The sequence below is a fragment of the Rhinatrema bivittatum genome, chromosome 4 (assembly GCF_901001135.1).
Source record: "Rhinatrema bivittatum chromosome 4, aRhiBiv1.1, whole genome shotgun sequence".
Classification (NCBI taxonomy): Eukaryota; Metazoa; Chordata; class Amphibia; order Gymnophiona; family Rhinatrematidae; genus Rhinatrema; species Rhinatrema bivittatum.
In genome coordinates, this window is record NC_042618.1 from 79268979 (window position 1) to 79292129 (window position 23151).

At 46.2% G+C, this 23151-nt stretch overlaps 1 protein-coding gene across 1 annotated transcript in view; it reads left to right on the plus strand.

Moving 5' to 3' along the window:
• MDGA2 (MAM domain containing glycosylphosphatidylinositol anchor 2) overlaps nt 1-23151 on the plus strand; it is a 1648575-nt gene that overhangs the window by 803851 nt on the left and 821573 nt on the right. The gene's annotated exons all lie outside the window — the stretch shown is intronic.

A 23151-nucleotide genomic window follows, 5' to 3' on the forward strand; every position in this document is an offset into this window, starting at 1 on the left:
TATATCTGTATTCAGGCTACCACTTTAGGTGTCAGATGCAAAAACATTTGAAATACAGAAAAGGCAGAGAACCAACAGTGGAATTATTACTATAAGCAACCACATAAGGGCAAGAGAGAGATGGTTTTACTATCAGCTTTATTTAAGTGGACGTATTTCAGTTCAAAGCTTTGTTAGCCAAATAGGTGATCAACAGACCTACAGAATCCAGCAGAATTTAAAGGCAATCAAACTATCCATGAAGTGTACCACATTTTTTAGTTGTTTCACTATTAACTTACAATGAAAGCATGTAACCTGCACAATCATTTACCTCTCTGCTATTTTATCCCTTTCTGCTAACAGTATACATGTGAATACATAGAAAAAGACCTTGAATGAAAATTAAGGGGCAGATTTTCAAAGGGTTATGTGTGTATCATATGCACGTAACTCCGAAAACCTGCCCCTGCGCGCGCCAAGCCGGTCTTGCAAAGGCTTGACGGTGCGTGCAAGTCCTGGGACGCGCGTATGTCCAGGGGCTTGCAAAAAGGGATGGGGCATTGGCGGTCTGCTGTGCATGGGATTGCGGGCCGACCGTCGGTTGGTGTGTGTAATCTATGCCTGCCGGGAGGCAGGCACAACTTCTCCGACAAAGGTAAGGGGGGTTTTAGGTAGGGCCGGGGGGCGGGTTAGGTAGGGGAAGGGAGGGGAAGATGGGGGAAGCGGAAGGAAAGTTCCCTCCGAGGCCGATCCGAAATCGGAGGAAGGTTGTGCGGCTCGGCGCACAAGTTGCACAATTGTGCACTCCCTTGCATGCGCCGACCCTGGATTTTATAACATGAGCATGGCTGCACGCGCATGTTATAAAATTGGGCGTAGATTTGTTTGCGCCGGGTTGCGCAACCAAATCAATTCCTGCGCACAGGTTTTAAGATCTGCCCCTAAGTGTCTTCTGTTGATTCAGCAAGCATAAAGATTTGTATGAGGAAGAAACTTTAGCAGTCCTGAAAGCTTGCTTCTGAAAGAATGAATTAGTTTAATGAAGGCACCTTTTCTATCCACCTAAGTTGTTGGTTTCCTCTCTTTTCTGTTACTTACTTTGCTTATTTAAGGTCTTTGCACATTTAAAATTCATAAGGGAATGTATTTACTTTGACATGGGGAAGTCTATTCATTAAAGAGTGAAAAGTTTGGTCTACTATGGCATCTTACGGCTGAAACATCTGGTGCTTCAAATATGCCAAGTTTACATGATATGCACTAATATTAAGTATAATCTTGATCAGTTTATAGCATCTAAGTTGAGATAAAAGGTCTATCCATTAAAGGATGACAAGGTGTCAAACGTGATTTGTGACATTTGTTTTTTTTATTCATGCATGTAACATTTTAACTTTGTTGTTCTGAACATACATAAACTGGTACATACATACACTGGTATACACTGGTGTATGTATGTTCAGAGCAACAAAGTTGCTCTTTCACACATTATACAGTTACACATTTTCATTTTCACACTCCCTCTCATTCACACTTCCATGTTCTCACACACACCCCTTTCTCTGTCTCACACACACTTAAACATATTCTTAAACTTAAACAGATTTGTAGTCTCTATAAGAACCTCGGTATATAAAAATTAAAAATAAATAAAATAAATAAATATTCATTCTCTCACACTCGCCAATGCTTACAAACACACTTTCTCTCTTTCCCATGTATACACATATGCATACAATCTCTTTCTCTCACACACACACATACTCAGGCTCACACATACATACACAGGCGCTCTCTCTCTCTCTCTCTCACACACACACACAAATGCACACATTCTCGTCTGCCTCCTCCTCCTCTCTTTTAGCTCTGACAGGATGGGATTCACTGCAGTCACTTCTGGGCCTCTCTTCAGGCCATGGTAGGATGTGGTCTGTCACGGCACCACCAGCCTCCCTTTAGGTCATTGTGGGGATGTGGTCCACCATGGCCCCACCAACTCTCTGTATGAGCTGCAACAGGATGGGATCTGCCATGGCCCTGCAAGGCTTCTCTTCAGGCCACCATGAGATGGGTGATGTTGAAGGTTGCTGGGTTGCCTTTTAGCTCAAGCACTCCGAGTGACCACCTAACTTGCCCTACCCAAAAGAAAGTTCTGCTTGAAATCTGCAAGATCCCCAAATTGTTCTCAACCCGTATTAGACCCAGCCTGAGTGCTCATGTGGGGGCTCACCCTGCCTAGATCCTATAAGTATCTGAAGGGTGGGAACCTGACATTAGGGAAGGGAATAACCAAGATGAAGATGAGATCCATCTCATCTCATCTCCACTAACAGAGGAAGTGTAAGAGTGTGTGTGCGTGTGTGTGTGTGTGTGTGTGTGTGTAGAACATTGTTTTCCAACCATCGGTGCATGGACCAGAACCAAACCCTACCTCAAAACGTTACACAGCATTTACATGAAAACCTAAGGAAAAAGAAGCACGCAAAATGTAAGATCTTGGGACGCATTAACAGAAACTGTTTGCACTTCTTCTGAATTGTCTTAGAAAAATCAAGGAAAACCATTATACTTTGCTGTAGAAAATGTTCTCCACGATACTTAAAGTGAAGCTACAACAACCACTCTTTGTCTAGTTCTAGAACCAGGGAAACTATCAGGGTAGAAGCCTTGGCCAAAATAGCGTCTGAAGATTCCACTTATTGCAGTCACATTCAAACCTTTATAGTTTTTGCTTACTTACATATGTAGCATTAATTTTAGAGGCTATTCAAAGTTCCTTATAGGCTTTATGATAGGAAAATTAGAGAAATGAATACAATCATGTCACAGGCAAATTAGATTTGAGGAAAACATGCATCTTCTACACCTTGTAACCCTTATCAGCATCTATTCAAATCAGTTTACACTCTAAATAAACCTCATGTTGTTAACACACAGGAAAACACAGAAAGAAGCACGGAAAGCTGTTTCCCACACTTATTCAGTGCTTGTGCAAATGACGATTATCCTCCAGTATCTACTTGCTCTTACGTGTATAGAAAGCAAATGTGCTGTGACTTAGATTGCAAAGAACAATTTCAAAAGCCCCAAACAAAGCAGTCCAACCAAATGAAAGGAGGCCAGTTAGTGAAGAGAAATACTTTCAGCAGCCTACAGTTTTCATAAATAATTCTAAGCTAATGATTTGAGAACACCGTTTTTACATTTATTATACGTGGCGGCTTTATATTGCTAAAGTAGCTTGAAATTCAACAGAGAACGCTTCAATTGGAACCTTGCAGAGATTAGAATTGGACTGTGTATAGGTCTAAGGAAAATATCAATATTGTTCTTAATTTATCCAGCAATGGACCTGTGTAGATATGTGGGGTTTTTTAGACTATGAATGGTAAGACTTTTACTGCAGTTACATAAAGATTCTTTGAGCTTTATGGAGCCTTTAAAAAAAAATAAAGTGAGATGGGTCAGGAAGAATAGGTTAAAGATTTTTAATATTGAATAATAGCCTGGCTTTGGCAAAACACTTGTTCAAGTGGCTCGTTTGCAAAGATGATACATGGCATATGCCATGCCATAGGTGGTATTTTGGAATGATTTCCTCTGATTGTCAAAATTTGAAAAATTATGTATATATATATATATATATATATATATATATATATGTATGCACACACATACTTCTCTCTCTCTCTTCTATATATATGCATATATATGTGTGTATATAAAGATATATATATATATATATATATACAGAGGGAGAGAGAAAGACAAATATCCTGTCTTGGACTCTTCTGTTTTTTGTATTTGCTTTTGTTTTTAAGGCAGAGAGGGCCTCAAGCTGAAAAATGGTTTTGACTACATTAATTAGCTATTAGCTTGACTTTACAAAAAGGATGTGAAGAAGCTACATTTTTCTAATACTCATTAAATTTCATCCTCCAGCTTAGTGCAGTATAATGTCGTACTGCAATTACAATTTGTTTATCATATATTAAATAAAAATGAAATTAATCTAGTGTGGTGGTCAAATAACCACTTTGAGACCTGTTTGGTGATAATATGTCTTATGCTCATGTTTTCTCAAAGTGTAGACTGAATGGGGAAGGGATTGAAAGTACTGTATATACTCAGAAATATTACTAAGAAGATTCAGTGAATAAGGAAATGGATATAGCCTGGATCTGAACTACTTGCAACATTATAATTTCTCTAAGTTCTATAATAGATTTTCTTCAATTCTTATCATATGTCCCCCTCTAACAACTGGAAAAACACACTTATTCCACACTATTTCTGATGTTTTTTCATAGAAAAGTGAAAGTGTTTTTATATGATAGTTTCATATTTTCTCTTAAAACCTGGAAGGAATTCAGAAATGATGAATGTTACATAGTAACATAGTGAATGACTGCAGATAAAGACCAAAAAGTCCATTGAGTCTGCCCAGTTTCTATTTATTTATTTATTAGGGTGGTAACAGTTGCTGCTCCATGCAGGTTACCCCCAAGCCATCTGTTAAGGGTAGTAGCAGCTGCCGCGCCATGCAGGCCGTCCCCAAGCCCTCTGTGATGGGTGGTAGCAGCTGCTGCGCCATGCAGGCCATCCCCAAGCCCTCTGTGATGGGTGGTAGCAGCTGCCGCGCCATGCAGGCCGTCCCCAAGCCCTCTGTGATGGGTAGTAGCAGCTGCCGCGCCATGCAGGCCGTCCCCAAGCCCTCTGTGATGGGTAGTAGCAGCTGCCGTGCCATGCAGGCCATCCCCAAGCCCTCTGTGATGGGTAGTAGCAGCTGCCGCGCCATGCAGGCCATCCCCAAGCCCTCTGTGATGGGTAGTAGCAGCTGCCGCTGCATGCAGGCCATCCCCAAGCCCTCTGTGATGGGTAGTAGCAGCTGCCGCTGCATGCAGGCCGTCCCCAAGCCCTCTGTTAAGGGTAGTAGCAGCTGCCGCGCCATGCAGGCCATCCCCAAGCCCTCTGTGATGGGTAGTAGCAGCTGCCGCGCCATGCAGGCCGTCCCCAAGCCCTCTGTGATGGGTAGTAGCAGCTGCCGTGCCATGCAGGCCATCCCCAAGCCCTCGATTAAGGGTAGTAGCAGCTGCCACGCCATGCAGGCCGCCCCCAAGCCCTCGATTAAGGGTAGTAGCAGCTGCCACGCCATGCAGGCCGTCCCCAAGCCCTCTGTAATGGGTAGTAGCAGCTGCCACGCCATGCAGGCCGTCCCCAAGCCCTCTGTGATGAGTAGTAGCAGCTGCCGCGCCATGCAGGCCGTCCCCAAGCCCTCTGTGATGGGTGGTAGCAGCTGCCGCGCCATGCAGGCCGTCCCCAAGCCCTCTGTGATGGGTAGTAGCAGCTGCCGCTGCATGCAGGCCATCCCCAAGCCCTCTGTAATGGGTAGTAGCAGCTGCCGCGCCATGCAGGCCGTCCCCAAGCCCTCTGTGATGGGTAGTAGCAGCTGCCGTGCCATGCAGGCCATCCCCAAGCCCTCGATTAAGGGTAGTAGCAGCTGCCGCGCCATGCAGGCCGTCCCCAAGCCCTCTGTGATGGGTGGTAGCAGCTGCCGCGCCATGCAGGCCGTCCCCAAGCCCTCTGTGATGAGTAGTAGCAGCTGCCGCGCCATGCAGGCCGTCCCCAAGCCCTCTGTGATGAGTAGTAGCAGCTGCCGCGCCATGCAGGCCATCCCCAAGCCATCTGTTAAGGGTAGTAGCAGCTGCTGCGCCATGCAGGCCATCCCCAAGCCTTCTGTGATGGGTGGTAGCAGCTGCCGCGCCATGCAGGCCGTCCCCAAGCCCTCTGTGATGGGTGGTAGCAGCTGCCGCGCCATGCAGGCCGTCCCCAAGCCCTCTGTGATGGGTGGTAGCAGCTGCCGTGCCATGCAGGCCGTCCCCAAGCCCTCTGTGATGGGTGGTAGCAGCTGCCGTGCCATGCAGGCCATCCCCAAGCCTTCTGTGATGAGTAGTAGCAGCTGCCGTGCCATGCAGGCCATCCCCAAGCCCTCTGTGATGGGTGGTAGCAGCTGCTGCGCCATGCAGGCCGTCCCCAAGCCCTCTGTGATGGGTGGTAGCAGCTGCCGTGCCATGCAGGCCGTCCCCAAGCCCTCTGTGATGGGTGGTAGCAGCTGCCGTGCCATGCAGGCCGTCCCCAAGCCCTCTGTGATGAGTAGTAGCAGCTGCCGTGCCATGCAGGCCATCCCCAAGCCTTCTGTGATGGGTGGTAGCAGCTGCTGCGCCATGCAGGCCATCCCCAAGCCATCTGTTAAGGGTAGTAGCAGCTGCCGTGCCATGCAGGCCATCCCCAAGCCCTCTGTTAAGGGTAGTAGCAGCTGCCGCGCCATGCAGGCCATCCCCAAGCCATCTGTTAAGGGTAGTAGCAGCTGCTGCGCCATGCAGGCCATCCCCAAGCCTTCTGTGATGGGTGGTAGCAGCTGCCGCGCCATGCAGGCCGTCCCCAAGCCCTCTGTGATGGGTGGTAGCAGCTGCCGCGCCATGCAGGCCATCCCCAAGCCTTCTGTGATGGGTAGTAGCAGCTGCCGTGCCATGCAGGCCGTCCCCAAGCCCTCTGTGATGGGTAGTAGCAGCTGCCGTGCCATGCAGGCCGCCCCCAAGCCCTCGATTAAGGGTAGTAGCAGCTGCCACGCCATGCAGGCCATCCCCAAGCCTTCTGTGATGGGTGGTAGCAGCTGCCGCACCATGCAGGCCGTCCCCAAGCCCTCTGTGATGAGTAGTAGCAGCTGCCGCGCCATGCAGGCCATCCCCAAGCCTTCTGTGATGGGTGGTAGCAGCTGCCGCGCCATGCAGGCCGCCCCCAAGCCCTCGATTAAGGGTAGTAGCAGCTGCCGCACCATGCAGGCCATCCCCAAGCCTTCTGTGATGGGTGGTAGCAGCTGCCGCGCCATGCAGGCCATCCCCAAGCCTTCTGTGATGGGTGGTAGCAGCTGCCGCGCCATGCAGGCCGTCCCCAAGCCCTCTGTGATGGGTGGTAGCAGCTGCCGTACATGCAGGCCACCCCCCCCCCCCAAGTTTTCTCTTAAGGATAGTTTGGATGTCACATTTTCTATAACGCCATCTGGGAAGCTGCAGGATATGACAGTGATTCCAAAGGGAACTCCTGAGAACTATTAGAAGAATCAAACACTTTATCCAGTATTGGCTATCAGTGAGCAATTACTGACATTTTTCCAATGTATTTTTATATCAGAAAATTAAAGAAGCTGCAGATAATGAAGATTAAATTGTTCTCCTTTCTGCTAAGAGCGCAGTGCTAACATGGGATTTAGCTATGGGTGTTTACTATCCTGCCTGGTCATCTAATTATTTAGAGGTCAATATTAAAAACAAAACAAAAACGAAAAACAGATAAGTTATCCTGCTAAAGTTAGCTGGGTAAGTTATCAGGGATATACAGTAGGCTAAATGTCCCAAATAAAAAGTTATCCTGCTACATTTAGCAGGATAATTTTGAACCCTAAACAGCTCTCTTGGAATTTCACTGGTTAGGTTTCAAAGAAGAAATACCTGGTTATTTTTACCCATAACCAACTGCAATCCAAGGATATATAGACTGTTAAGTGCCAATGCTGTAAAAATATAAAGGCTGTGGTGTGGGTCTACTAATCTGAGTCGCCCTCCATTCCAGAAAAATATTTGGGGACACTGGCAGCCAATCCCTCCAAAATAAGGCAGAAACATTGCAGGCCTATAGGCCAGAAAAATTCCCATCCCTTCCCCCCAAATCACAGAATTAACATGTAACATAAGGCCCATCTTTCCTTCTTCCCCAAAACCTCCCACCCTTCGCAGAACCCCTAAACCCCTTACTGAAGCTGGGAAGAAGCATCCAGCTCCTGGCTTGTCTAGGGTCACTTTCATAGTAACATCAGCCTTATGTGACCAGCGATTCTGTGAAAGCCATGCTAGATGTGCTGGGGGTTGGCCCTTTCTCTCAGCTCCCAAACATACGGGCCGGTACAGTACAGTGCGCTCTGGTGGAGCGCACTGTTAGCCCGCGTTTGGATGCGCGTTTTCGACGCGCTAGCTCTACCCCTTATTCAGTAAGGGGTAATAGCAGGTCGAAAACGCGCGTCCAACCCCCCGAAACTAATAGTGCCCGCAACATGCAAATGCATGTTGATGGCCCTATTAGTTATTTCCGCGCGATACAGAAAGTAAAATGTGCAGCCAAGCCGCACATTTTACTTTCAGAAATTAGCGCCTACCCAAAGATAGGCGTTAATTTCTGCCGGCGCCGGGGAAGTGTACAGAAAAGCAGTAAAAACTGCTTTTCTGTGCACCCTCCAACTTAATATCATGGCGATATTAAGTCAGAGGTCCTAAAAGTTTAAAATAATTTAAAAAAAAAAATTTTTAATTGGCCCGCGGCTCGTGGGTTGAAAACAGGACACTTAATTTTGCTGGCGTCCAGTTTCCGAACCCGTGGCTGTCAGCGGGTTTGAGAACCAACACCTGCAAAATTGAGCGTCGGCTGTCAAACCCGCTGACAGCTGCCGCTTCCGTCAAAAAAGAGGCGCTAGGGATGCGCTAGTGTCCCTAGCGCCTCTTTTTACTGCAGGCCCTAATTTGCATAGGCCACCCTCCTGAATCGCGCGCCCAGGAGAGTGGCCTGTGCGCGCGCCAGGAGAGCGGGCGGTTGCCTGCTCTCCCGCGCGTTTTTCTGAATTGGCCTGATAGTAAGGTGGTTGGCTGGTTCTGAGTGGGACAGATGGGCTTGAGATGGGTTTATGGGGAGAAGGGGAGGGGGAGGGTGGGCTTCTGTCAGAGTCTTATGTATGAATTCTGCAATTTCAGGGGGAGGGGAAGGAGGCTTTCAGGCTAATAGGATTGCTATGTTTCTGCCTTATTTCGGGGGGGGGGGGGGGGGCTCGGTTGCTAGTGGCCTCATGTGTTTTACTGAAATTAGGTTCAATATACCCACATTACAGCCTTTTCTGTTTTTTTTTTTATTGCATTGGCGCTTAAGCAGCCATATCCTATGGAGTGAATTTTCACAGGAATTGCACACACAGAAAAAGCATATATCTTAACCATTTTTAAAAGCCCTTCTACTCATGCAAATCCTTTTGAGAATTACCTCCTGTGAATATAACCGGTTAAGAGTAATGTTAGCCAGGAACACATTCTCACATAATGTTAGTCCTACTCTTGCCAAATTTCAGAGTTAGATGGATAACTTATATGGCTAACTAGTTCTGAACACCCTCAAACATCCCTATGTTATCTGGCTGAATATTAGCCAGACAATAGCTTATCTGGATAAAATTTAGCCAGATAATTGCCAGCAATATTCAAACATAGCTATTTATTCAGATAACTCAACAGTCATCTAGATAAATGTCTTTGAAAAGCAGCCTCTTGGACTATTACTGGTTTTGGGAGATTTCTGTCAGCGTTTTTTCTGAGTGTGGTCTAGGTAATGGGTGGTTAATGCTAATTATTAATGTGGCAGAGTCACCATAAATGGATGTCCCGATCCCCAGGAGCTTACTTGTATTTGGAACTGTGCATTGTAACCATGGACATGGGATAAGCACTGGCCTGGTTTTTATTATGTTCTAGAGCGTGCAATAGCTGAACTATTAGGCACAGTCCTCTCCCTTCCTGTGCTACTTGATGACTGTGTTTATAACTAAACCAGCAATATCAAGGTTAACAAGCTATAATCCACAGAAATCCTAGCTGCTCTGCATCCAGTGATATCAGCCAGGATGAAAGATCAACTACAGCAGGAGCTAATCAGATTTGAGTTTCTTCCCAGGCAAAACTGCAACAGTTTCAGTTAAGAGGGAGCCCCTCACCTGAAAGGAGATGTGTTGTGTTAGAAAGTCAGCGCTCCAGCCACTCTTAAGAACCCTTTCAGACTACTATTGGCAATCTGGACCCCTGTGTGGAATGGTAGCAGAATGTGCTGCATTTGCAAACCCATGTGGCTACCCTGACTACAGACAGAAGGGCCAGTAAGAACCAATGAGGGCTTCAGTACCAGCCATCATTCCCGCAGGTTGAACCCTTGGTGCAGACAGTCAGCAGGACTTAGACAGTTCTCAGCACACAGCAGAAGAGAGAGTCTAGGACCAGGTACAGGTCAGGGCAGACAGCAAGTAAGCAGAAGTCAGGTCCAGAACCAGAATCAAAACCAGGAAGGCAGAAGCCACAAATTAGCACCACACACTGAGGAGCAACTGGGTTGCAAGAGACTTCCTTATATACCCCTGGAGGATGTGACATCATCAGCCAGCGCCACAGGAAGTCCCAGCTAAGGCGACCTATAAACACTGACCAGGTTTACAGGAAGCTCCATCTCAGGTTCTTGGAATAACATGATTCTGGAGGCTATGGCAGAGTTCCTTCAAGTCAGAGGTGAGGGGCTTAGCATGGGGAGGTGGCTGGAGCCTAAGATTCTGAGAGCTCAACCCACATAATTGTGTTTACAGCAGCTGTTAGAACAGCCTGACATCAAAGAAAGAGGGAGAAAGGCAAATTAACAGAAATGAGACATGAGGTGTAAGCTCATTCAGCACCCCACTTCCACCCCAGCATTCACCAAAGCAGGGACTCATCTCCAGGACAGAGATAAGTATCACATACCTTGTCTAAGAAGCATTCTGGTGAGAGCAGCAGAGCAGCATTGGGGTTGCAGCCCCGTGCAAGCTTGGCAGACACTCCCTCAGTGGGTACAGCCAGCTAGGACACTGATTCAATGTGCCAGGGGCCCTGCGGATTAAATGTTTACTTTAAGTCTTCCCTCACCAATGGAGAGAGCAGAGAATTGTGTTTTCCCCTCAGGAAGTAAAACCTCCCCTGGGTGCAGCTCTCACTTTTGTGCATGCACCTTCTATTTTTCAAAAAGTAGCAAAGGGCCTAGGTTTTTTTTTTTAATTTTTCCTTCTGTTTTTGTGTGCACACATTTTTAATGAGGACTGAGACATGGGATTGACACCACGGGTAACAAATGACAAAATGCGTGGTGGGAAGGTCAATGTTAACCGGCTTTGAATAAGTTATACTGCTATTATTACTGCATTTGCTATTGCTGTGTATATATATATATATAACAATTGACTGTATTTGGCACTGCTTTTAATACTGTGTATGTTATTGTGCATTTTTCACCTAATCCTTTTTTTTTTACTTTTCCACATGTTCATAGTGAAACAGTTATGTTGTCTATTTCTGTGTGGTGATTTTATATTACGTGGTTACAAGCAAGAGGTTCTTAAGAAGGGGCACGAAATGTGGTACTTTGGTGGGGACGCGGTCTTACCCTCTTAAAGGCAAGAGAACTCAAGGATTTATCTTAATATTTTCTTCTATGGTTAATTGCTCCTCCCTTAGCCCAGATAACTTAAACTACCTCAGGGGGGTGGGTATATTAACTTTATTAGTATGTTTTTGTATTTTGATATTTAAAGGTGAATTTTAAAAGAGTTGAAGATTTAAAAATGAAGCACATGCAGGCATAAATAGTGCTTATTCGTGCGATTGCTTCGGCATAAACCTCTAAGATAAGCGTGAAAGTAATGGTGTGTGAATAAATTTGCTCGTGTAAAAAAGAGGCAGGCTAGGGGCGTCCAGGTAGGGCCAGCATTTCCAAGTATAAGTGGCTATTTTAAAACCTGTGAACGTGACACACATCCGGCTGTTACCTGGGCATATTTACACGTGCTAATTATCTGGAGTAAATCAGAACAGAATTCTGTATAGCCAAATACTGAGTGGGAGAGGGGTCTGGGTAAACTGGAGGGGAGTTCAGGCTAAAGAAGCAGGGAGGTCTTGTTGATCTAGAAATAGACTGGGCAAACTGGTGGACTAATCGGTAGAGCCAGCAATTTCCTTCATGTGTGCATGTTCTAAAATGTCATCATTTACATGCGTGAAAGCCAATAAATGCTAAGGAAAATACATAAGCTAAATTTCCTCATGTAAATGATTAAAATTAGGAGCACAAATATGCACACATAGCAGATGGCCACCACTTACCTGGATAATTTTTTACTTATCCTGCTAAGTGGTGGAAAAGCTGCCAATTAGCCAGACAAGTCTTTAAAAGTGCTACATAACCTGCTAACGGGCCGATACAGTAAAAGTTGCGGAAGAGCAGGCGAATGCTCGCTCTCCCGGCGCGCGCACAGGCCACTCTCCTGTGCGCGCGATTCAGTATTCAAATTAGGGCCGGCAGTAAAAAGAGGCGCTAGGGACACTAGCGCGTCCCTAGCGCCTCTTTTTGGACAGGAGCGGCGGCTGTCAGCGGGCAAAATTGAGCGTCCGGTTTTCAACCCACGAGCCGCGGGCCGACTTCAATTTTTTTTTAACTTTATGTAACATTCGGGACCTCCGACTTAATATCGCCATGATATTAAGTCGGAGGGTGCACAGAAAAGCAGTTTTTATTGCTTTTCTGTACACCTTCCTGGTGCCCGGAGAAAATTAGCGCCTACCTTTGGGTAGGCGCTAATTTCTGAAAGTAAAATGTGTGGCTTGGCTGCACATTTTGCTTTCTGAATCGCGCGAGAATACCTAATAGGGCCATCAACTTGCATTTGCATGTTGCGAGCGCTATTAGGTTCGGGGGAGTTAGACGCGTGTTTTCAACCCCTTACTGAATAAGGGGTAACGCTAGCGCGTCGAAAATGCACGTCCAATCGCGGGTTAACAGTGCGCTCTGCTGGTGCGCACTGTACTGTATCGGCCTGTAAGTAAGATAACTGGACAAATCTCCAAACACTAGTTATCTGTTCATTTACTTATCTACCTATGTAGAGCTTTTAGTTTACTTATCTGGCTATCTTCCTTAGCCAGATAAGCCTTAAACAACACTAATTAGCTGGATACTTGTCACCACTTAGCTGGATAAATCAAAATGTATGTGGCTATGTTTAAATTACATGCCACGTAATTTTAGATATGTGAACGTGTTGAGTAGATTTATGTGTATTTTATGTAGGATGCATGTGTGAGCACATTGAAATAGTTGTGTATAAGGACACACTTGCACATGTTTTAGTTATCCTTTTAAAGGTGAATTTTAAAAACCTGATGCATGAATTAATTAGGGGATGCACGAATATGTCGGGCTCACGCATGCCAAGTGGATTTAAAAGCTGCCGAGATATGAGTGTATCTCCTGTAGCATGCTCAACTCAGTTTTCAAAAATCTGGGTGGGGTATGGGCATTTCGGGGTAGGAATCTGAGATGTGCTCGTAAATACCTACAGGATCTGGTGTGTGCTGAGGCCCCCTACCTTGTAACTTTACTTCTGCTTTGGTTGACATTTAAGTTAAATAATAAAGAAAAATAGGCAGATCTGTGGGGTTTTAAGGGTCGGGGCTTACTGGTGGGAATGAAGGCTGTTAAACTAGGCTGATTTGGAGGACCTCTCTCAACTGGGCAAACTGGGGATGAACTGGTAAACTGGGAAAAGCCTCAACATATGCCCCTTTAAAATTCCCCAGTTTCTACGATAGAGGCGAGATTTGCACGCACTTAAATGCGCCTACTTAAAATTTGCTGCACATGCACGACCAGGCTATTTTAGAACATATGCACATATATTATAAAATGGCCATGTCCCTGGGCGTGGGCTGATGTGTGGGCACGGGGCCCATGTGCCGGTTTGAAAGTTACTGTCTTATTGTACCTTAACTGAATCCATCCCTGGCAAGAGAATAATAAGATTTAGTTGATTATTAGAGTTTCTTATGAATGTAATATTTTATTTTGATTTGTATTTAATATTTTTATATTGTGTTATGTGAATGGTATTTAAAATTGTATTTATGACATTGTATTTTAATTATGTTGTATTAATCAGTTTGTAAGCTGCTTTGGCTGACCTCACCTGGTTCTATAAGACAGAATGTAATAGAAATAAAAAAAATACAATAACTATCCATAAAAAAATTATGTTTAGTCAGGCTCAGGCCTGGTGATAGGTGCAGCGGTTTGCGGGAGGCCTCACAGACCACCAAAAGCAACACAGTGTTTTCTCCAAACAGATTTACCCAGCAAAGTTTATCCAGCTGGTGCTGAATATTTGCGCTAACATGATTCATTTTAACCACACCCCTGTAATGCCTCCTCAACTTGTCCTGCCTCTTTTCTCTAGTTAAATTTTAGGCAGGTAATTTATTTATGTATTTATTTGAAAGCTTTTATATACCGAAGATCATGTACAAGTACATATCGCTTCGGTTTACAGAAAAACAGAATTAGAAATACCATGGGCATGGTGTACATGGAACAATAAACATTAAAACAAATAATACAAATATAAATTATATAATAATAGTAATAGTAATAATGTTAGTAATAATAATAATAAGGCATTGAAGAATTATGCATGGAGAACATTAAATGTATGTTACAGGTAATGACTTACGTAGGTAAAATGTATCTACTCAGAGAGGCAGAAAATTTAAAACTAGAGGTTTGTCTGAGTAACTTAACCTGGGCCCCTATATGGAGTAAGAAAATAACCTCCAGGTATTGTTATGAACTCTGCCCGCGGGTTTCCCCACGAGCAGGCTCACTTACCATGCTGTCTTTTCTTCGCCGACGCAGCAGGACGCCGCCGTCGTCTTGCCCACGTGGCCCGGAGGCCGCCCTGCATCGTCCTGGCTTCCGCGGCCGGAGCAGCGGCCTTCCTCGGGGCCTGGAACTGCCCCCATCGCTGCTTCCTCTTCGCGGCGCTAAGGCCGCAGCCCTGGGCTGGAGTAGCGGCTGGAGCCGCCCCCAGGGCCTCCTGCAGCAGCTGAAACCACTGCCGACATCGGGCCTGCATCCCAGGCCAGCCCTGCCTCTTCTGATGTTGTGCGTTGGTGCAGGCCGCTGTCCGCAGTCCTGCTCAGCTTCCTGCTCTGTCCTAGGCGCGCGGCCGCGTCTTCCTTCTTCATTTAAAGGGCCAGACACAGGAAGTGTCTTGGCCCCACCTTGGTGACTGTTTCCTGCCTCAGCCCTATAAAGGGCTGCTCCGTCAGTTGTCCAGGGCCTTGCATCATGGAGTGTTCGCTCTGGAGGCTCCTGCCTGCCAGAGCCTGTGTAAGGTCTTCCAGTCTTGTGGAGCTCCTCATCGTGATGTCTTCTCGTCATGCCATGTCATGTCTTCGTGCCTGAGGTCCTCGTCCATGTGTCCTGGTGTCTTGATCTTCTACATCCTGGTATTCCTGCCTTCCTTGATGTTCATTCCTATGCCTCGTCTTCGCTCTCAAGCCTTCTGGTCCGGTAGGCCAGGGGTCCCTCAGATGAAGTACTCCTGAGTGGACTAGCCTGCTGGTGGACGGTTGTCCTGTGCTCCTGAGCCGTCATGTCCTGGTTGGTGTTCCTGCACTGTCCCGCTCTCCTCGTGGGCTGTGTAGGGCGCGCAGTGGGACAGGGTGGTCCGCGACTCAGTCCCGCAGGTGGCCTGAGTAGGGCGCCCTGAGAGACAGTGCCAATGTCCGCCTTCCTTGCTTCTCGTCTCGTCTGATTTCCAAGTGCCTCGTCTTGTTTGCCCTTCAGTGTCATGTTTCTGATGTTGCATTGACCCTGGTCCGGGATGCCTTCGCATCGACCACTGGTCCGTGATGTCTTCGCATCAGCCTTGGTGTCAAGTCTCGTCTGCGATGCCGTTGCATCGATCCTGGTGTCACGTCTTCATAGTCCTGGTGTCATGTGTTCAACCCAAGTCTTCGTGCCATGTGATGCCGTCGCATCAATCTTCTTGTCTTCGTGTCAAGGTCCATCTGCCCTCAACCTCATGCCAGGCCTGCTGCTCCATGCTGCTTGCAGCAGGTCTGAAAGGGCCCGGAATGGTTGGAGGACCATTCACCTTCCAACATCCTCGGATGTTGGCCATGGGAGCTTGCCGGCCTGGCCGAGGGCAAGATTGTTCAGCCACGCGGAGCCACCGTCAACCCTTGGCTCGGCCCGGAAGGTCTGGGTCGGACTGAGGCCCATGGGCACACGAAAAATCACCCGTTAACGTAACAGGTATATTTCTCAGATCACTGAGAAATGCACCCTGAACTACCAGAGAGCTAGGTTGAACACCTCTGGTTTATTAGGGATGAGCTGTTGAAAACAAAGGAGGAAAATGCTACAAAATGTTTTTTTTTTGTATTGTTTTCCACTCAAAACAATATAAAACAAAGCTAAATTTTGTTGCTTCATGTGCTTTCATTTAGTTTCAGATGAATATCCTCCAGTCCAACCATGAAACCCACCCCAATAGCCTTTGATCCTGTCCACCTCCCAAGAGGCCTGTAAGGCCGTTAGTAGGAGGAGCTGTCTCTTTCTTCCTCTTGTCCCGGATTCCCAAGGATATTGTTCCATTCCCATGTTGGTTGCCAATGACGCCAGTATATATAGCACCACCTACTGGCAGCAGCAGCCAGTGCAGGAGCAAAGTGTCATCCTTAACATCCAGTGCAGGAACCAGGAGGAACTTCTTCTTCATTCTGCTGCTGCAAGTAGTACCGCAAAGGAAAGAGCATCTGAAGTTCTATCTTTTTTAAGCAAAAAGAAAACTGCTACTGAAAATGTGCTGGCTGACTGCATAGGTTGAAGGGAAATATGTTTGATACTGAGTATCTTACTGGCTGCAGATCATAGTAGTGGGTTATTCGGCCATGCATCTCTCTGCCTCTGGTTTTCCAGGCTTACAGTTCTCCTGCTGGCGCTGACTTAGAGTTACATTATCTAGTGATAGAAAATTGGCAAGGAGCAGGACAGAGGTATTCAGCTCAGAGAGGAGATGAGAGAAGCACATGCAGCCATACTTTAGAGCTTCTACTGGAGGAGGACAAGGTACAAGCCCAGAACACTGGGGGCAGGGAATGAAGACCAGCCAGCTGATCCACAACCATGAAAACATAAAAATGTGATGGCAAAAAAAAAAAAAACAACAACATATGGTCTATCTAGTCTACCAAGCTACCCAACTAATTTAGCTTTACAATTTCCATCATTCCTTCAAAGATCCCCAGTGTTTATCCCATGTTTTCTTGAATTCAGATACTGTTTTTGTTTCTACCACCTTCACTGGGAGGCGGTTCCATACATCTACTACCCTCTCTATAAAAATGATGAGACGGGTGACATCTTATAGACTAACCGAATTATAGAGGAATGAGCTTTCGAGTACAGCCCACGTCGTCAGATATATCTGACTGTCCTCGAAAGCTCATGCCTCAACAACCACCTCTTGTCATTTTTGCTACCCCAAATTGACACATCTATACCTCTGAAGATTTTCACCTATGTTAGGAAATATTTCTTAAGATTACTCATGAGTTTACCCCCTTTCACCCTTAACCCATGACCCCTCATTCTAGAGTCTCATTTACATGAAAGAGGCTCACCTCCTGTGCATGGAAACCTTGAAAGTATTTAAAATATTTTTATCATATCTTCCCTATCTCACCTTTTCTCTAGGGTGTACATGTTTAGATCGTTAAGTCTGTCCCCATATACTTTAGAACGAAGACCACTGACGTTTTTGGTAGCCACCCTCTGGACCTGCTCCAACCAGTTTTTATTCTTATGAAGGTGTGGGCTCCAGAATTGTACACCTCATACCAAATGAGTCTCACCTCCCTTTTTCTGCTGACTGTTCCTCTCCCTATGCACCCAAGCATTTTCTTGCTTTTGCTGTTGCTTTATCCATCTGTTTGGCTACCCTAGGATTATCAGATATGATCATCCCCCCCCCCCCCGCTGTTCAGTCATGCTTAGAATTATTTTGTCTCCAGTACTGTACCTTTTCCTTGGTTTTTGCAGACTGAAAGGTGAATTTTAAAAGGATTGAGCTTGGATAAATTAGCATATACACATGTAAGTAACACTCATGAATATGCTGTTTTATAAACCTCAAATATAAACACATAAATAGGGTTTCTGCTTAAATATAGGTGTGTAAAAAAGGCATTCTGGGGTGAAGCCAACATTTACACATGTAAGTTGCTATTTTATGAGCCTTATGCTTGTAGATTTGGTAGCTTACTTGTGTTCATTATCTGGCATAAGTGATATTAAATGTGTTTATTGTGAAGTACTGACTGGGTGGGAGATCTGGGTGAACTAGGGCAGTTCCTGCTCAAGAAAGGAGGGTTTCAATGAGATGAAGGACTAGTGGACTAATATGTAAAAATGGTGATTTCACTCATGCATGTATGTTAGAAAATTTGCCGATTTACGTGTGCAAAATGCGAATTAACCAGGGTAAGTGCATACAGTAGTTTTGCTCCTCATAACCACATAAGTTCCAACTTATCCAGCTAAGTGATGGCTTTGCTGACACTTAGCCAGATAATTTTTTAAAAACATGACTTATCTGGATACGTAAGTTAGCTGGATAAGTAATGCTTTAAGATATATTGCTTTTTAAGACATTTCCGGCTTAGTGGCGGCTTCCCAGAACTCAGCCAGATAAGTTAAAACGTATCCAGCTAACTTAAATATATATTCACGCATATTTTTTACATACACTTGATTGTTGCAGAGAAGAATTGTGTATTTTATAATTTGTGCATATATGTTACAAGTGGATAATAAAATATTGGTATAGATGTGTATGTGGCCATATACACACATATATGGGGATGTGCACTGGTCTTTTAGAGTTATAACTCTGCATTTTTTACCAATAAATATTAGTTGACAGATCCTAGGCCATTCTTTGATTTTTATTAGATCCCTCCTCATATTTTCCATAGCTTTCTGACTACCTTCTTGCAGATTTTAATGTCATTGGCAAAAAGACAAAGCTTTTCTGACAAGCCTTCTGCAATGTTGCTCATGAAGATGTTGAAAACAACTGGTCCAATCCCTGAGGCACACCATTAATAGTTCCCTCCTTGGAGTGAACTCAATTTATCACTACCCTTTGTCACCTCCCAATCAACAAGTTGCAGTCCATTCATTCTAGGGCCCATACTAAAGTCGCTCAATTTATTTGTCACTTATGCTGTACCGTGTCAAAGGCCTTCCTGAAATCCAAGTATGCTACATCTAGCACTTTCCCTTGATGCACCTCTCTGGTCACCCAGTCAAAGAAATTGATCAGATTCATCTGACAAGATCTACCTCTGGTAAAACCATGCTGCCTCATATCTTGCAATCTATTGGATCCCAGAAAATGCACTATCCTCTGTTTTAGCAGTAATTCCATTAATTTGTTTACCACACTGGTGTGTAATTCCTAGCTGCCTCCTTAATTCAGCTTTTAAGAATAGGAACCACATCTGTTTATCTCCAGTCCTTCAGAACTACCCCTTAATCATCTAAGGAAGAATTGAAAATGTCAGCCAGCAGAGTTGCCAAAACATATATGGTCCCTTAGTACCCATGGATGTATCCCATCTAGCCATATCGCCTTATCTATTTTAAGTTTAGTTAGCTCTTCACAAAACACTTTTCTGAAAACTGATTGAGGTTTACCTAACTTCTATTCTTATTTGTATTTGTTTTATATGGTCTGGCTGCTGGCCCTTTCACAGTGAACACCAAACAGAAATATTTGTTAAGCTATTTCGCTTTTTTATCAGCCTCTACATATTCCTTCCCTTCATCTCTCACTGCCACTTTTGCACTTCCTTCCATCACATATCTAAAAAAAAATCTTCTCCCCCTGTTTTACCATATTTGCTATGTTTTCTTCCACTTGAATATTTTAATTTCTGTCTACTTTTCCAGCTTCTATTAGCTTTTCCATATTGTCACCTGTTTTCCACTTTCTGTGATCTCTTGCAGTTTATGGACACTAACCTTTTCTTCTTTATTGCAAGCACGGCCTATAGCTGATGTTGAGAGCGTGGACATGCGGTTGCTAGCTATTGTGTCCGTCGGTGCCCGACGCCCTATTTCCGCCCTCCTCACCTCGTTGGTGCCTCCCTTTTCGTCTGCGGGAAGTTTGGCTGCCGCGGCGTCCTCCTGCCGAAGTCCTCCGGCGTCCCCAGATTGGCTGCACGCTGCAACCGCCATGTTCCTGAGAGGCCTAGGGGCGCGCACCCAACAGAAGTACCGGCAATGGCGCAAACCTCGGGGGCGTCCCTCAAAGATGATGTCACCCGTGACAGATATTTAAGGTCTCAGTATTTGCTAACACATCGAGTTAGCAAGGACAAGGATAAGAATTTGTTCTATCTGAGCTACTCTGGCTCCTCGGACTTACTGGGGTACCCGCTCCTCGGGGGCCTCGCTCTCTTCTTGTTTTTCAGGTCAGTCTGGAACCGGTACTTGCTCCTTGAGGGCCTGTGTTCCCGGACATGTTACTGAATTCTCTCTGCCTGGAAGCCTTCACTGCCTAACTTCTTCTTCAGTGAGTTACCATCGCTCTCTCAGAGCTTTCCGTGGAACAGGTACTCGCTCCTCGAGGGCCTGTGTTCCCGGACATGTTACTGAATTCTCTCTGCCTGGAAGTCTTCACTGCCTAACTTCTTCTTCAGTGAGTTACCATCGCTCTCTCAGAGCTTTCCGTGGAACAGGTACTCGCTCCTCGAGGGCCTACACCTTCCAGCTCCTGGGCTTCTGTGAGACAGTGTGTGAGTGTTACCATCTGGTTCGGTATATGAACTTTGCATACCCTGCCTACTCACTATATTTCAGTTTCTCTCCAGCTCAGCCTCCAGGGATCGCTGTTCCAGTATCTGAGGGACTGCAGCCCAGCCGGGCATTCCAGCTCACTACTGCCACCTCTGGTGGTTCAATATACTGTTTAATAAAAGAACTAGTGTGGGTCTGTCTCCAAACTCTGAGCCTGACCAGTGGTCCCTCTTCGGATCTTCCCACGGGGGTGTGGTCATCTGCCACCGGCCCAAGGATCCACCCACAGCTATCCCAAACTACAACAGATTGCTAACTCCTGCAATTCGTTCACATCACTAGCTCAATGGAGAGCGTTAGCCCCTGAACCACGGCAGGACTCAGAGAGGAGCCCCAAGGCACACTGGGAGGTGAGGGCATGCAAGCACGGGCAGAACAGGAACAAGACAGGGCTGGAACTAAGGCAAGGAACTCGGAACAGGAACAAGGCAGGGTCAGCCCTCCGCTGGACCTACATGCACCAGTGAGACACAGCAACGCAATGCTGGTCTCAGGAGTAGCTCTCCGGCCCCTCGGAAGCCCTTCCAGACCTGCCGCTTGGGAACGATGAGTTCGTGAGGCCAGATGGAGGCTATGGACTTGGAACTTGGAAGACTCAGACGAAGACTTGGAACTTGGAAGGTACAGGTGGGCACTGTCCCTCAGGGCGCCCTACACAGCCCACCATGGGCTGGTCATGGACCATCCTCTCTGACTGTGCGCCCTACAGATCCTGGGAAGTCTGGTTGCAGACCACTCAGGAGCGAGACCAGCGATGGAAGGGGATCCAACCAAACGAGGCTCCAATGACCAGAGACAGGAACCGTATCAATACGGATTTACCCTCGGAGTGGTCATCTGGAGGACTCGAAGAGCTGGAAGACTCGGAACTTGGAAGACTCATAACATCAGGACTTCGGGAACATCTGGAACAAGGATAAGGCAATGAAGGAGCTCCGAGGAGGAACAAGACCAGGAACATCGAAGACATGGAACGAAGAGCCATCTAGACAAGTGAAGACCTCTGAGGACCTTGATTCAAAGAAGAGCACAGACAACTGTGGATTCCAGATACAAAGGCCCTGAGGAACAGGAACTGAGCCCTTTTATAGGACTGAAGCAGGACGTGGACTGAGGCTGGCTTCCGGTGGAGCCGCGGGCCTTTCCCGCCACTGGCCCTTTAAATAAACTGAAGAAGTGTGTGCCAGCGCCTAGGGGAGAACCCGGGGAGTGAGACACCACCAAGGACAGCGCTGTCTCTGCCGCGAAGAGCAGGGCCCGGCGGCGGCACTAGGCTGTGAAGAGAAAACTTGTCGGCGGCTTCCTGGTGGCTGCACTAGGCCGTGAAGCCGGAATCAACAGTGGCTTCAGGGCTGCACAGAAGAATGTCTACAGCTCTCCTTGCCATAAAGATGGAGAAATCCCGGGGGCGGCACTAGGCCATGAAAATGCATGCCGGCGGCAGCTACATGCTCAGGCTGCAAAGGTGAGGGCGTTCCGGGGTGGCACTAGGCCGTGAAAATGTGCACCGGCTCCTGCCGCCACGGGTTGAAAGCTACAAAAGCGGCCTCCTGCCGTGATGGAGGGATCCTGGTGGCACTAGACCGCGAAACAGCGATCCGGGGTGGTGGCAGCGGCTAGTGGTGGTGAGGTAAGGTAGAGGACCTGCTCATGGGATGGGTCCGCAAGCAAGGACGCAACATTCTTTAACTTCTCAGCTACTTCTTTTGAAAACCATAGTGGCCTCTTTTCCCTCCTTACCTTTATTTACTTCCCTAACAAAAAGGCTAGTTGCCCTTATATTTCCTTATAGTTTTGCCCACTGCCCTTCTATTTTCCCCTAGATTTCCCATTCCGCTAACGACTTCTTAAGGTACTCTTCCATTTTAACAAAGTTAATTTTTCTGAAGTTTAGGACCTACACATTAACATGAACCTCCATCTCTTGTACTCTTAACAGGAACCACACTATCCGGTGATCACTGGATCCCAGATGATCATCCACTACAACATCAAAAATACTGTCCCTATTGGTTAACACCAGGTCCACTCTCTCCTCCTCCCGTGTGGATTCTGTTACGAGTTCACAGAACAGTTTTCCTTGCAGAGTCCAGGATCTCACTGCTTTTAGAAGACATTGCAGCTGGGATGTTCCAATCAACATCCAGCAGATTGTAATTCCTTAGCAATTCTTTGGTAGGAATTTTGTGACTATCCTTTATTAAATCTCTTTCCATTTCTTTGGTCTGTGAAGGAGGTCTGTATATTACACCAATCTAAATATATGTCTCATTCTCTCTTTCCAGGTCAATCTGTAGTGACTGCTTACTTCATAAGCCCTGTATTTCTGTAGACAGGAGAATACTCAGGGCCAAACACACTTTCCCATGTGCCTAGGCATCCAGTCAGCCTGTTTTTTGTCTCAAGAAATGCAGAAGAGATTCAGTTGCTCTCTCCTTCATTATATTTCTTTTTATTTTGGCAGGATGAGAAATTTTGTCCAGGATGCAGCACTGGTTGCTAAGGAAACTGCCTAACTCACACTGATCACTAATGATGCTGGTAGGTTGTGCTGTAGCTATTGCCATCATTAGCAACTGGTGC